Genomic DNA, 14,854 nt, shown 5'->3' with positions numbered 1-14,854 from the left:
ACTTTGACAAGATTTAATTATATAAGATTTAAATATGGAGAAGGAAATGGCAACCTACTCCAGTATTCTTGCCTGGGAAATCCCATAGATAGGGGAGCCTGGCGGGCTATAGTCCATGGGGTCGCAAAGAGTTGGACGCGACTCAGCGACTAAACAAGATTTAAATAGAGTGGCAAGTTTTTATATTCATAGTTCTGGAGAGACAGGCTTTATTTCTTTTTTGTTTCTTCTGTCCTTTCTTTTTCTACTTTTCTTTACAGAATGAAAATTATTTTATCAAGAAGCTTTGACTTACATTATTAAAAATACATAGCAATCATTATAAGTCTGCCTTTCTTTAGGATATACATACTCTTCACAAAAGTACTTAACTTTTTTTCAGAGCTATAATTAAGAAGATATTAGAGTTGAGGGAAAAAGCATGATCATGGAGCCAAACAATATCAAATTTGAAATCAACCTCTATCATTTACTGTGTTGTTCAGTAAAGCTGATATACCTCGTGTGGATACTAAGTTGCTTCAGTCCTGTTGGACTGTGCAACCCAAGGACTATAGCCTGCCAGGCTTCTTTGTCCGTGGGATTCTCTAGGCAAGCATCTTGGAGTGGGTTGCCATGCCCTCCTCCAGACGATTTTCTCGACTCAGGGATTGAACCCATGTCTCTTATGTCTCCTGCACTGGCAGAGGGATTCTTTACCACTAGCGCCACCTGATACATCTCTAAGTCTCAATTTTATTAACTATAAAAATGGGTATAATAATAGTTTCTATCTTACAGGTTAATGATGAGGATTAAATAATAAAATTCTCATGACAAGTATGTATAAAGCATTAATACAACATCTGGCATAGCTAAGCATTTAGTACATGGTGTTATTAACAGGTTACATATGCCACTGTACTTAGTTGCTTAGTCATGTCTGCCTCTTTGAGACCCCATGGACTGTAGCCTGCCAGGCTCTTCTTGTCCTCTCCAGGCAAGAATACTGGAGTGGGTTGCCATGCCCTCCTGCAAGGGATCTTCCCAACCCAGGGATTAAACCCAGGTCTTCCACATTGCAGGTGGAATCTTTACCATTTGAGCCACCAGGGAAGTCCATATATGTCACTGATGCTGCTAAGTCGCTTCAGTTGTGTCCAACTCTGTGCAACCCCATAGATGGCAGCCCAACCAGGCTTCCCCGTCCCTGGGATTCTCCAGGCAAGAACACTGGAGTGGGGTGCCATCGCCTTCTCCAATATATGCCACTAGTGGAGTACAAATTTTATCTTTCTAATGATAAACAGCCAATGGAATTAGTATCCTGAATAGGAAACTCTGTTCTTTAAAAACAATGGTAAATCTACACATCAACTGTACTCCGATTAAAAAAAAAAAAAAAGTAAACCAAAGAACATGCCGATCAAATCTGTTTTAAAACGTGTTTCTTTAAATGTAATATTTTTCAAACTAGGTTGAATGAGTGATAGAGTTAATTTTCTGAGTACCAATCAGCATTTTTTTTTATTAAAAAGGAGAGAAGGGAACAGAGGAGAGAGGAAGCAACAGAAGAAAAGGCTAAAAGGGGAAAGAAAAGAGAAAATAAAAAATGTTACACATATTAAGGATAAGTACTGTTCATGTAAAATTTTGATTGTATCCTGGGTCAGATTTAAAATTCACTTCTTACTCTGAATCACATTCAAAAAAATCTGAAAGCCTCCTAACTTAATGGAAACTAGAATATGTGAATCAGTGAGCTTTTGTGTAACAGGAAAAGAGCTAAATAACCACCTTGCTCACTCAAAAATTTCTCTATTCATGTAGTATAACAACTGAAGACATCTAGTGCCCTTCTAGATATCCTGTGATATCTTCTTTGAAATACTATAGACAGAAGTAGCTACCTATCAGAGATCATCCAAGAGCAAAAGGGTAAGATTAGATGGCTTCTGAATAACCATCCTAGCGCTAGGATCATGAAGCAAGCAGTAAAGTAAAATGAAGAAAAGTTAATAAAATTAAAGGATTTGAGATATTTTGGGGTTTCCCTTGTGCCTCATCTGGTAAAGAATCTGCCTGCAATGTGGGAGACCTGGGTTCGATCCCTGGGTTGGGAAAATCCCCTGGAGAAGGGAAAGGCTACCCACTCCAGTATTCTGGCCTGGAGAATTCCCTGGGCTGTATAGTCCATGGAGTCGCAGAGAGTCACACATGACTGAGAAACTTTCACTTTGACTTTTAAGATATTTTTTCATATTCAATAAATTCAGGCACTTACAAATGAAAGAACAAGAAAAATGTCTCTTCTAAAAATCTGATGGATTGGTGGAGTAACCAGACAGCAAAATGCCACTCAGTATGCTTTACTTAAAGAACCAGTTATATTTATCTCTTCTTTTGCAAGATATATAGGGTGTGTGTGGGTTTGGGGTGGTGGGCAGGGAGAGAAGCATTCAAGAGGAAGGTGCATATAAGTGGTTGTGTTCACTTCAGTCTTATTTCAAACCAAACCAGTATGGTGGTCAGCTGTCAGCCAAAGAGAACAGGGGCAGGAACAGAGCCAATCAAGCTGTGTTAAGTAACCTAATCATTCCATAGAAATCTGTACAGCTCTTGTTCTCTGGCAGTACAGCTGGCAACAGCACAGCAGTAATTTGAGGGGTTTTCTATAGGGTGCTTATGAGTTTGATTTCACTGTTGGCTTCTTGCCATTGCAACCTATACACTGGGTAGTTCTGTTTGTGAGTTACCCAACTATGTGCTTAGATGATAAAGGATTAGATTTTTTTTCACTTGGTAGGCATGAAGTCGTCTGAGTTTTCACTTTGCCAAATGTGTCTCTTTTTTTCTTCCAAACTCCCCAGGTTAAGAAAAATACATGGTTTGTATTGCCAAGCCCCGCCCCCCCTACACTTTGAGCCCTGTATTTCTTTGGGAAACTAAATTCTATTTTCCCCATAATTCATCAAAATGTTTTCTCTGACAACTTAAATCTTTAGAGCCTTTTAAAATACCACTTCTCTCATTTTCTCCCCACTACTCTCCTTTTTTCATACTTTCCCCTTGGCAATCAAAAAATACATATAATTTGCCAAATTTGAAGTAAAAGGGATATAATTCAACTGCTGAGGTTCAAGATGATGTTTTACATGTGACTAAATAAACTTTCCATTACCCAGTTGCACCTTCATATGACTTTCTTGAGATACTCACAAAGGACATAATGTAGTTAAACAATAATGTTACATAAACAGTTGACACTGTACAGCAAATTCAGGTTTTGCTTTTTGAAACTTCTGGGATTTCTTTTTCCCAATATTTTTGATCTGTGGTTGGTTGAATCTGCATATCCAGAATCCTTAGAGAAGGAGAGCTACCTGTACTTAATTTTGAGTCAATCTCAGCTCCTTCCTATATGCATATATCACTTCATCTTATATAAACCTAATCAATAATACATTCCAAAACTGTTCTCATAATAGAAAGTGAACTAATATCACCAGTGTGACCATTTAAAAAACAAAGGCTGAAATTATGGTAGTGGGTTTGAGAAGAAAGTAGAAGAAATACAATGAAAATACTTGGACTATACTGTAAAGCATGGTGAAGGAGAAGAAGTATTGATCTCTACCCTTTCGGCTCATCGGTGTAAAATCAGAAAGTGCTCCTTCTTCATTTTCAAAACATATTAACCTTCAACAGGATGCCCTTTATTTGTTATATACATCTCAATGGGCTTTCCAGGTGGCTCAGTGGTTAAAAAAAAAACCCACATGTCAATGTAGAAGGTGCAGGTTCCATCTCTGGAGAAGGAAAAGGCAACCCACTCCAGTATTCTTGCCTGGGGAATCCCATGGATAGAAGAGCCTGGCAGGCTACAGTCCATGGGATCGCAAAAGAGTCAAACATGCCTTAGCGACTAAACAGCAACATTGTCCATCTCCATGCCGGGGCCATCATGATCTTCCATTCCCTCTTACTTAGCCAGGATACCCAGTTACTTTCCATGGCTAAGGACAGCAGGAAGTCCTCCCAAACTCCATTTCAAGGAGTCTTTCATTTTCACTGTATGCATTGGTAGTAGAAGTAGGAAATGTCAAATCCCACCATCAGAAATTGGTTAAAAGAATGTTATTAAAGCCAGATTTTAAAATGAGATTTCATACCAAAGCAACACAACAGGCAGCAGTTAGCTACTATCATACTCTCAATAGTATAATTCAGTCATATTATAAGGTTAAATTACTGAAGTGGAGTGGCAACCCACTCCAGTATCCTTGCCTGGAGAATCCAATGGACAGAGGTGCCTTGCAGGCTACAGTCCATTGGGTTGCAAGAGTTGGACACAACTTAGCAACTAAACCACCACCACATAAGGCTAAATGGATTTCAGTAAGTTGCCCAAGTAATCAAATCACCATCTATAACATGTTCTCTATAAAAATATCCATTCCAAATTCCAAACAGCAAACTTGCTGAACTTCCCCCATTAGTTAGTTGGAAATTGCCTACAAATACATCCCTGTGTATACTTCAAAGAAGCTTTTTGGAATATAGATTTTAAAAATACTTTAAAACAAGTAACTGACTATTAGCCTTTCTAAAGAAGGTCATAGGCTTTACTTCCTCATTTACTATATATGAAGTCTGGGATTTTCAAATACAATACTTGGAAGTATACATGAAAAATGATTATTAGTGGCTATTAACACATTGTTAATATGATGACAACAAGAGCTATAATCATGCCAATCCTGTGAACTGTGAGTGATGGGGAAAATACATACAGTTTCTTATACTGTATATATTATTATGTTCTCCTGAATATAAGTGATTCAGATGCTTTCTAAAAAAGTACACAAAGTTTCTAAGCTGAGGGCACTGGGAAAGTTAGCACAACTTCAAGTCAACCCATTCCTATAAAAATTTGAGAGAAATAACTAAATGCACACTCAACCATCTATGTAACTCAGTACCTTATTTTCATATATGAGCAAGGCTGTGTGGATCCATAAAGATGCCATATGAGCAGACCTTTGAACATCTAGCATCAGAACTTCTTATAAAGCCACCAAATGTACTGCACTGATATGACGCCTAATGGTCTTCTAATAAAAGCCAATTTCAAATGATTAAGAAAAAACAAGCTTGCTATAAAAAGGCAAATAATGTTTATAGACAGCCTGGATTCAAAGGAATGATGGGTGGGCATAAATTATGTGTTAATAAAAAATAACACATGAACTCTTTGGTAAATAGACCAGAATTTCATTTAAGAAACTTGGTTGGAGGAGAAGGCGCAATATTTAGGCTTTGTCCTGAGTTAGCACAAAGCATAACTGAATACATCATTGCTGTCTTATATTTAACACAAATAAGATATTGAGGGGCTTCCCAGTGGCTCAGCAGTAAAGAATCCACCTGCCAAAGTAGGAGACGTGGGTTCAGTCTTTAGGTTGGGAAGATCCCCTGGAAATGTAAATGGAACCCAGTCCAGTATTTTTGCCTGGGTTATCCTATAGACAAAGACTATAGCGTCATGAAAGAGTTGGACATGACTTAGCAACTAAACAACAAAAATACTGAGACTTGTAGAATGAAGTCAGGAGTACTGCCTGTAACCAACTGCACTGTGACATTCTCATTCATCTGCTGAGCCTTAAGTTCCACAGCAGCTGATGACTCAGGACTTCTAAACCTTCCCCTTGAGGATGTTGCTAGTAGACACCACATTGCACATGGTCCTAACTCATTCTTCACCCACCCCTCTCTGCCATCAGTAATCACTTTACCAGTAATTCCTTCAGCCACAGAAGTTGTACATTAAAATCAGAGCCCTGCTAACCATCTCTGTCAGTTCTGCTAGAGATGGAAGGTCCACTCATTCAGTTGCACCCATTGGAATAGTTCCTTATTCTGGGTATTGTGCATTCTAAACAACAGTGAGAGTTGGACTATAAAGAAAGCTAAGCGCCCAAGAATTGATGCTTTGAACTGTGGTGTTGGAGAAGACTCTTGAGAGTCCCTTGGACTGCAAGGAGATCCAACCAGTCCATCCTATAGGAGGTCAGTCCTGGGTGTTCATTGGAAGAACTGATGTTGAAGCTCAAACTCCAATACTTTGGCCACCTGATGTGAAGAGTTGAATCATTTGAAAAGACCCTGATTGGCAGGAAGAGAAGGGAATGACAGAGGATGAGATGGTTGGATGGCATCACTGACTCAATGGACATGAGTTTGGGTAGGCTCCGGGAATTGGTGACGGACAGGGAGGCCTGGCGTGCTGTGGTTCATGGGGTTGCAAAGAGTCGGACACGACTGAGTGACTGAACTGAACTAAAACAACTGTGAGGTCTCCACTGAAGAAGCATGTTTAAGTGGTATGTCCTTGTTTGTTTGTGTCTGGGCAGAAGTGTCAGTTTCTGTGTGTTGTGTGTAACACTGTGTGTATTTTATCTAAGCACATATTCAAATATTTGAGGCTATAAGAGCCATATGGAACTGAGTTTATCATTTTCCTCTTGAAGTACATAATATAGACTAATAGCTACAACTAATATAGCAGCATCTGATAAAATAAATCATTGTTTTTGTGTGGAGGAACTTAATAGGATAATAGGGCCGGCCTCTTACACATCAGTTGAGATGAGAGAGGAGAACACTGTGTTCTTTCTTTGCACCAAAATAGTAAGTTAGAAAACAAATCTGTCTGGAAAAAAAGTATCACAGGTTGTTACAGGGGAAGAGAAGCTAGGGAAGTTTGAGGTTTCTTATCAAGAAAAACTGATGGCAAGCCTTCATATTAGACTATATATGTCCATCCACTAAAGTTTTATAGGAATGAGGAAACTTTCTTATCAAGAAAGTTAAGTTCAAATGAAATGTTGCTCATCAAGAATTACTCTAAAGAAGGTATAACGTTTTCATCAGTGGCTTAAAGAAAACAATTTATAGTGCTTTAAGTGAAATAAGGGTAAGTGCCATCCATTACAACGTGCTGCTATGGCCTATATGCCTTGAATTATACAAATGACAATTCTTGGGACTTTGCTTTCCCTTAGAAAGGAAAACAGGGAGAAGAATTTTTACATGAAGCATAAGGCAAGAAATGGACATATAAATAACTGCTAGCTCAGTGTAAAAGATCCCTGAAGAAAAGGAAGAAACCCAGGAGGTGTGCGCATCAAATAAAAATGGAGAATATGGCTATATTTCAGCTCAAACCAATATTCCATTTTCAGGCATCATCCCCTCTGGCTCACTGCTGACAATGCATAGATAGCATATGAGTGAGATAAGTTCATGAGTAAGATGAAAAGGGGTGCTCCACGGCAGGTAAATAAATTTCTTTCCACTGAGATAATTATTCTTACCATTTGTCACTGCTCTCATGGCATAAACAGGACAGGTGATGACATCCTATAAAATGAAATTCTTATTCTTATAGTCCTGACACCAAGATATATAACTCATTCAGCCATCATGAATTTTCTTTTGCTCTGAAGCTTTGAGTGAGTTTTTGCTTGTATTGTTGTTCTTGGTTCTTGTCTTTTAAAAAAAATGCTGTCATCAACTGGGCAATACTGTTAAGAGAGTAGGATGGAAAATGGGACTGTCATTATTTTAAGCTACCTGATCCTATATAAGAATTACATATGTTATTATGTGGGATGGCTGAATATAGCTATTTTACTTGAATTATTTAAAGTTAACATCTGCATCATATAATCTCTATGCAATATCTACGTCCTCAAATCAAAGCCCTGTCCCAAACTTCACGTCTTTTCAGACCTAACCTAGATAAGAAATAAGGAATCACAAGTCTTTGTACCAACAAATAATTTTTCCAACTATAATTCATTAGTACCTTATTCCAAAAGCATATGAATACTTACAAGATGGTTAATCCTCATTAAAAACTAAGATTACATGACATAATTACATGTAAATAAGAAAAATGAATTAAACTCTTACCCTTTCCTATGTCGGGCACTAGTTGTGAATCATATATACAATTAGAGTTATATTGCTAAGCTAAAAATATTGGTAAAGATTTAAAAATGACAAACAGTGCCTTTTAAATTAATGTCTTATTAGTTGAGTGAAGTACACTGACAAAGAATAATTTATGCTTATTCAAACTGCACTCGACATCTTCAGGTGTTTCCAAATGAGCTCACAGAAGAGTGATTAAATGCATCTGATAACAAGCCACACATTGCTGAAATTACTTACCGCCTCATTTTATGATTAATTAAACATGTAGATTAAAGTTGCAAAAGAATTTAGATTAATGAGCAAGTTAAGTCTTGCTGATATAAGTGAATTGGGAATTGGATGCTCTGTGGAACTTTATAAACATGCATTTTATAATGAATAAGACAAGGCTACATGCAGAATCGTGGCCACCAGGGCCTTTTGACGATGCAGTCTTTTTTAACATGGTTTGACAGCTTTCAAATAACATTCTTCTATAGGTTTTAAACTTTGTGCTTTGCTGTAAAACACAAGACTACATAACTCATGTACCAGGAGTACGATTATTTTCGAGCTCTCCAAGGTAATGACCCCCTGTAGCAGCAGCTGTTCAGATAAAATTACAAGCTCAATTGTTATTTTAATCAGAGACAGTTTTGTAGTTAAAAGCAGTTATGAAAGTTGTAAAATTACGTGACACATCATCAGTACCTTCTCTTCAACACTCTTCTCTCCAAAAGTAAAACCATCCTAAGAAAGTTGTAGCTTTCCAGAGGACTTATTAGTGAAAAAAAAGAATGCTTAGTCATTCATAAAATATTCAAAATCATTTATTAGTGAAGTTTCTGTGGTAGGAAAGTAATATTTAAATTTATGACGACTCTTATCAGCTCCAAGATTTTGTCAAAATATCTGCTAGGTTTTGCTGCTGCTTAGTCACTCAGTCGTGTCCGACTCTTTGGGACCCCATAGACTGTAGCCTGCGAGGCTCCTCTGTCCATGAGGATTCTCCAAGCAAGAATACTGGAGTGGGTTGCCATGATCTCCTCCAGGGGATCTTCCCAACCCAGGAATCGAACCAGAGTCTCCTGCATTATAGGCCAATTCTTTACCAGCTGAGCTACCAGGGAAGATTCCACTAGAGTTTGCTGAGTATCCAATTTTTCTTTTTTAAAATCAGCTTTACCTAATCTGTGCCAAGAGCCAAGTTTAATTCATTTTTCTTATGATTTCCCAGTGCAAGAGCAATTCAAGTTGTTCACAAAGATATAGTGCATTCTCCTTTGCAAGGGATATAGAAGTGGCAAGAAACTGAACCAAAGTTACCAAAGTAGATTTTGGTTTAAAACCTATTCCATTTTATTCTAAGCTTGTAGCACAATATCATTTATTACAACTATAGCATAATGAAACCATTCCTGCAAATTATTTGAATGGATCCAGTCTGCTATCTAAAATGCACCTCTAATTCTTTTCTACTTATTTTCAGACCTTATATATAATTCACTTCTTGGCAAGATGAGATTTTTATAGTGTTATTTCTTTTTTCCTTTTAATTTAGATTTTTCATACTCTAAAGATGTACCAAGAAAACTATGGAATTTTTTACATAAGGATCAAAAGGAGCTGCTTCATGACACAGGTAGCAAATTATCATTATTAACCCCACATATTTATCATGTGGACATAATTGCCCATTTGAAGATATATGTGAATGAAAATATAATATTGAAACTAAGTCTATTTTGAAATTTATTAAAAGCATATAAGCAATCAAAATAAAATAGTGTCCATTTGATATATTTCCTTCCAGTGTTAAGTTGGTCTTTCACCAAGTAATATAAATCACATTTTATCACCACAAAAAGTCTTTTTTTTTAATTTATAAGCTTTTCCTCTTTGCAGCTCAGCTTGAATATAACAGTAAGAATTTCTAGGTAGAAATACAGACCCAAATACTTCAAGGAGAAATAATATCCTTTTTCTTCACATAAAAATTTAAATTCTTCACTTATACCCTTTAAAAGAAGAAATTTTACAACAAAGTGGTAATATTAGCCTAAAAGATGCTAGTTTAGAGATCTAAAATAATTCTTTTGTGATCATAAAATGTATCTGGATATGTGCCAGAAGGACATGGATTATTCAAACAGCTCAACAAGTCACCAAATTTTAAGGAGCAAGATCTTTCCACTCCAGTCACTGCTTATTTCTAGGACCCACAAATTATGAGGTGTGTCCTAGAGTTACTAATAATTAAATAGAATTGTGTCATTACTATGGCATTTTAATACAAGAAGATACATTTATTTACCCATGAAAGCAATTTGTAAAATACTGAATATATTTAGCTATTATATGTACTTATTATTAGCATGTTTTAAGTTTTATTTAGTATTCTTGCCTGGGAAATCCCATGGACAGAGGAACCTGGTGGGCTACAGTCCATGGGGTCTCAAAGAGTCGGACACGACTGAGCGGCTTCACTTTCACTTTCAAGTTTTATTATAAATGCTTTATAGAGTTTACCAACATAGATTACATAAATTTACTGGTTATTTAAAGTTAGGAGTTATATGTTTAGCTGAAATACCAAAATAGGAACTTTACATTCAAATTCTGAATAAATATGGGCAATTTCAAATATCACAAATCAGGCTTAATGCACTATAAGAATTCCTAACTATTATTTCATTAAATCAAGATGGCAATTTATTGTAAAACATTTTCTTTTATTTCTCAACACATAGTTATGTGTTCATAGCTATGAACCTTGCATCTCAACAAAGTGATTATTTTCTTCATTTCATCCAGTTTGAAAAAAAGTATAAAAATACTCACCAGAAACTAAAATTAGATGACTAAACTGATTTTCACATGTGATTGGGCCCAGGTTTGTCAAGATGAACTACGAATGCATTAATATCCACAATACTGTCAAATGTTGAATTACTAATATTGTTGGGTCCTTAGTCTCAGTTCATGCCCGGTTGAGGAGTTTTGTGACATTCATCAAAACTCAGCCTCTCAACATGTTTACAAGTATCCTGGAGGCAACATGTCTTAAACTAAAACCACGCAAACAGTCATCAATGCCAGACTAAGACTCATGAATGCAAAGAACTAGTCTATAGTGAAAACAGCAGATGAAGTCAGGTGCCACCACATGCCAGATCCTTGCCAACCCAGCACCCAGAATTTGAGATACCAGGTAGATGATTAAAGGTGGTTCTTCATTTGGAAGGATTAGCAGCATTATGTACTATACCTATGAGTAGTATATGTCAATGTAAGTATTCAACAGCCAAAAACAGTGCTGAAAATTGACTCCAAGACTACTACAGCTTATCAATTTTTATTCTACTGACTGCAAATTCTTTAGCTCTCTTAACCAAGCATGGAGTTGGCTAACTGGAAGAGTCCAGAATTTTTCCTTCAGTGGAAAACAAAAAAGGTTACTCTGTTTTAGTTATTCTAAAACTCCTTTTAAAATCCATGTATCCAAAAATTTTTGTAAGTGCACATTAATAATGGTCTTTTATAAACCAATTGGAGATTTAAAGTATGATTATTTTTTGAAAGTCAAAAGTTTCTAAACTTTACTCAGTACCTTATATTATATGATTTCCATGATGGGAAATTGACATAAAACTGATTTTATTCTTAAAACAAATAAAAGAATACAAGTGGTTTCCAGACTTGGCAAACTTTAGAATTTCTGATACTCATCTTTCCAATCTTTCACTCAGTAGATATATTCCCTATAAATAGAAACATTTCTGAAAAATATTGAACTGTGGTTGTAAAACTGTTTCATTTGTATGTAAAGTTAGCCAATAATTCTAATAGTTATAAACATAAGTTAAAACTAGAAGATGCAAAGAAACTAGGTGTTAAAGTTACCTAAGGTCTTAAGATTAGACCACAAAAATACAATTCAATCCTCATTTGCCATGGAAATAGGAAATAAATGGGAACATTAGTTATACTCATAAATTATATATTATACCTGGGCTCTTATACAAAGTGATGAGGGGTCACAAAGTCCTTCTTGAAGCATTTCTCTTTCCTCATCAGAAGATATAGAAAGTCTAAAAAGAAGAAACTAATAGTTATTGGACCCACTATCTGCCAGACATAAAATAAATTTATTCTATGCATCATATAATCTTCCCAACAACCACACCCATTTTACAGATGAAGGAACTGAGTCTCAGATAAGCTAAGCAATTTTACAGAATTACACCAAGTGGCAGAGATAAGAGTGAAGCCCTAGTGAACCCAGCTCCAAGGTCCATTTGTTCCTTCTATTATGGTTATTTATTGCCCATAGTATTTTTTGTATTTATGCTGTTCTCTACTAAGATTTCTTTTTGCTTCTCAGTTAATCTATTCCTACCACCTCCTTCCAAGGTTCACTTATTCCAAAAAGTATAGTGTTCTCTCAGCACTTTGTTTAAAAGCCTCTATTGTAACAAATCAAGTTATACTGATTCACACAATACACATTTATGTAATGCTACCAATGTTATCATCTATATTCAGCAAGGTGCTGAAGGTTTCACAAAATGGTTTCATTGACACACTATAATAAAACTCTCTTATTCTCCATTCTATACTTCTCTAGCCTTTCTCACCTTCATAATAACTTTAGTAGTAGAAGTATTTACTAGTGTTATTATCATTATCATTATTACATATTATCAACCAACCACCTTCTGCTTTCATGCTGCTCTCTGGAACTCTGCACTTTCATTCTGCTCAAATGTTCTCATACCACTAAACCTTTCTAATCAACCTTCCTTCTCTTTCCTTCCTAATCAAGAATTCTACTCTTAAATATTTCCTAAAAGATGTAAGGTATTCTCAATTATTCATTTATGCAACAAAATATAAGCATTTACTATATGCCGGAAACTTAAGAATAGGTAAATAAGATAGACCTCATTTGTCTAAGAACTTATAATCTATGACAAACTACAAACAAGTAAACCAAAATTTATAATGTAGATCCATGTCATAATGAAAGTACATTTAAAGTGATATGAGTACAAAGAATAAACAGTAACATTCATCTGGAAGGCTTCATATAGAAGGTGGTATATAAAGTTAAGTTTCATTATTGAACAGGATGCAGGTGGAGAAATAACAATAGTTATGATCAATTAGTACTTTTTATGTGTGAAACACTCAATATACTGAATGTTTAATATATATCATATATTTATTCACATATGTGGAGACTTCTGTCCCTGACAAAGATGGACTAAAAGGGACTAGATTTATCCTTCTGGGTTAAACAACTAGGAAAAAAAAAAAACTGGATGAAATTCATAGACAACAGTTTTCAGAAACTAGACATCAAGCAATGAAGAACAGTGATTCCTGAGAAAGGAAAAACAAATGAGGTCTTCCCTACAGTTGTCCAAGCTTACTGCCTCAAGAAAGAAATTACTAACTGCAGAATATAGAGGCAGAGCCTAATGGTCTAAGAAAATGAAGCTGGGAGTCTAGTGAGGCCAAGGTGGATATAGTTGATAAGGCAAAGTACTAGAGGAGAGAGACCTGCACTCAGATTTCCAGAGGTCTGGAGGAGAATCCCTCACAATTACTGATAAGCACACATGTGTGAGGAAACCAGCCAAGGTTAGAAAAACATATAATCAATCCCCAGAACTCACACAAATCCAGGAATAATTCAATTTCCCATCATCAAAGTGTAAAACTTCATAATGCCAGGACACTGGATAGAATACTCAGAAGAGTACTGCCTCAGCAGTGTAGAAACTTAGCCCTAAAGAAGGCACTGGTTCCCACTGACAGTGATTATAAGCAAGTACTGAAAGGATCAAACTATTTCCAAGTATATTAACTACATACCAGAAAAAAATCCAAAAATATTTATAGAAATACTGAAAGATTCAGGACTTGACAAGGTAAAATTTATACAATTTCTGCCATCCAATAAAATATCATCAGTATGAAAAGAAGCTGAAAAATGCCACTCATTATGAAGAGAAAAAGCAATCAACTGAAATTTATCCAGAAATGACACAGATGATAGAATTAGTATACAGATATTAAAATAGCTATTAGTTGCATCTTATTTGCCCATGAAGCTAAAGTAAATACTAAACATACCAAGTAGAGATCTTGAATATATAATAAAGACTCAACTGTAACTTCTAGATATAAAAGAAATACAATGTCTGGGATGAAAACTCATGGGAGAAGAATTAAAAGCAGATTCAACACTGAAGGACAAAGACAAAGTGAACTTCAAGACTTATCTACAGAAACAATCTAAAATGAAACTGAATTGGAGATGAGAAAAAAATTGTGAACAGAATCAGTGAACTGAAGAACAACTTCAAGCCTCCTAAAACATGTATAATTGGATTCCACAAAGAATAGGAGTGAATAAAAAGTTCTGAAGTAATAATGGCTGAAAATTTTTCAGATGTGACAAAAAAAAAATAAACCTACAGATACAAGAATCTCAAAATATCCAAGCTCGACAAACATTAAGAAAACTACACTAAGGCACATAGCAATAATGTTGCTTACAATCAATGATAAAGAGAAAATCTTACAAGTAGCCAGAGGAAATGATACACCATACACAAAGAAACATAATAAAAATTACAGCAGACAGCTTTTTGAAAACAATATAAGCTAAAAGACAATGGATCAATATTTTTAAATTATTGAACCACAAAAAGTTAATCTAATAGTCTATAGTTAGCAAAATAAAGACCTTTCGTGAATATAAAAGGTGATGAAAAATCACCATCTCAGCAGCAGACATATTCTACAAGAAATATTAAAGAGGTCTTTCAAGCAGAAGGTAACTGACAAACAGAAATCTGAATCTACACAAAGAGAAAAAAGA

General features: G+C 35.6%; 1 protein-coding gene across 4 annotated transcripts in view; it reads right to left on the bottom strand.

Moving 5' to 3' along the window:
- SOX6 (SRY-box transcription factor 6) overlaps positions 1–14,854 on the bottom strand; it is a 712,355-nt gene that overhangs the window by 531,011 nt on the left and 166,490 nt on the right. For 2 of the 4 annotated variants that reach the window (XM_040258270.1, XM_040258273.1), the window contains exon 3: positions 11,972–12,053. The exons of the other annotated variants lie outside the window; for them this stretch is intronic. The gene's annotated coding sequence lies outside the window, so the exon portion shown is untranslated. The remainder of the gene's footprint in view (positions 1–11,971; positions 12,054–14,854) is intronic. 4 annotated transcript variants of the gene reach the window in all.

The sequence above is a fragment of the Oryx dammah genome, unplaced genomic scaffold (assembly GCF_014754425.2).
Source record: "Oryx dammah isolate SB20612 unplaced genomic scaffold, SCBI_Odam_1.1 HiC_scaffold_17, whole genome shotgun sequence".
Lineage (NCBI taxonomy): Eukaryota > Metazoa > Chordata > Mammalia > Artiodactyla > Bovidae > Oryx > Oryx dammah.
The sequence above is the reverse complement of the archived record's forward strand: the minus strand, read 5'-3'. Positions and strand labels throughout refer to the sequence as shown.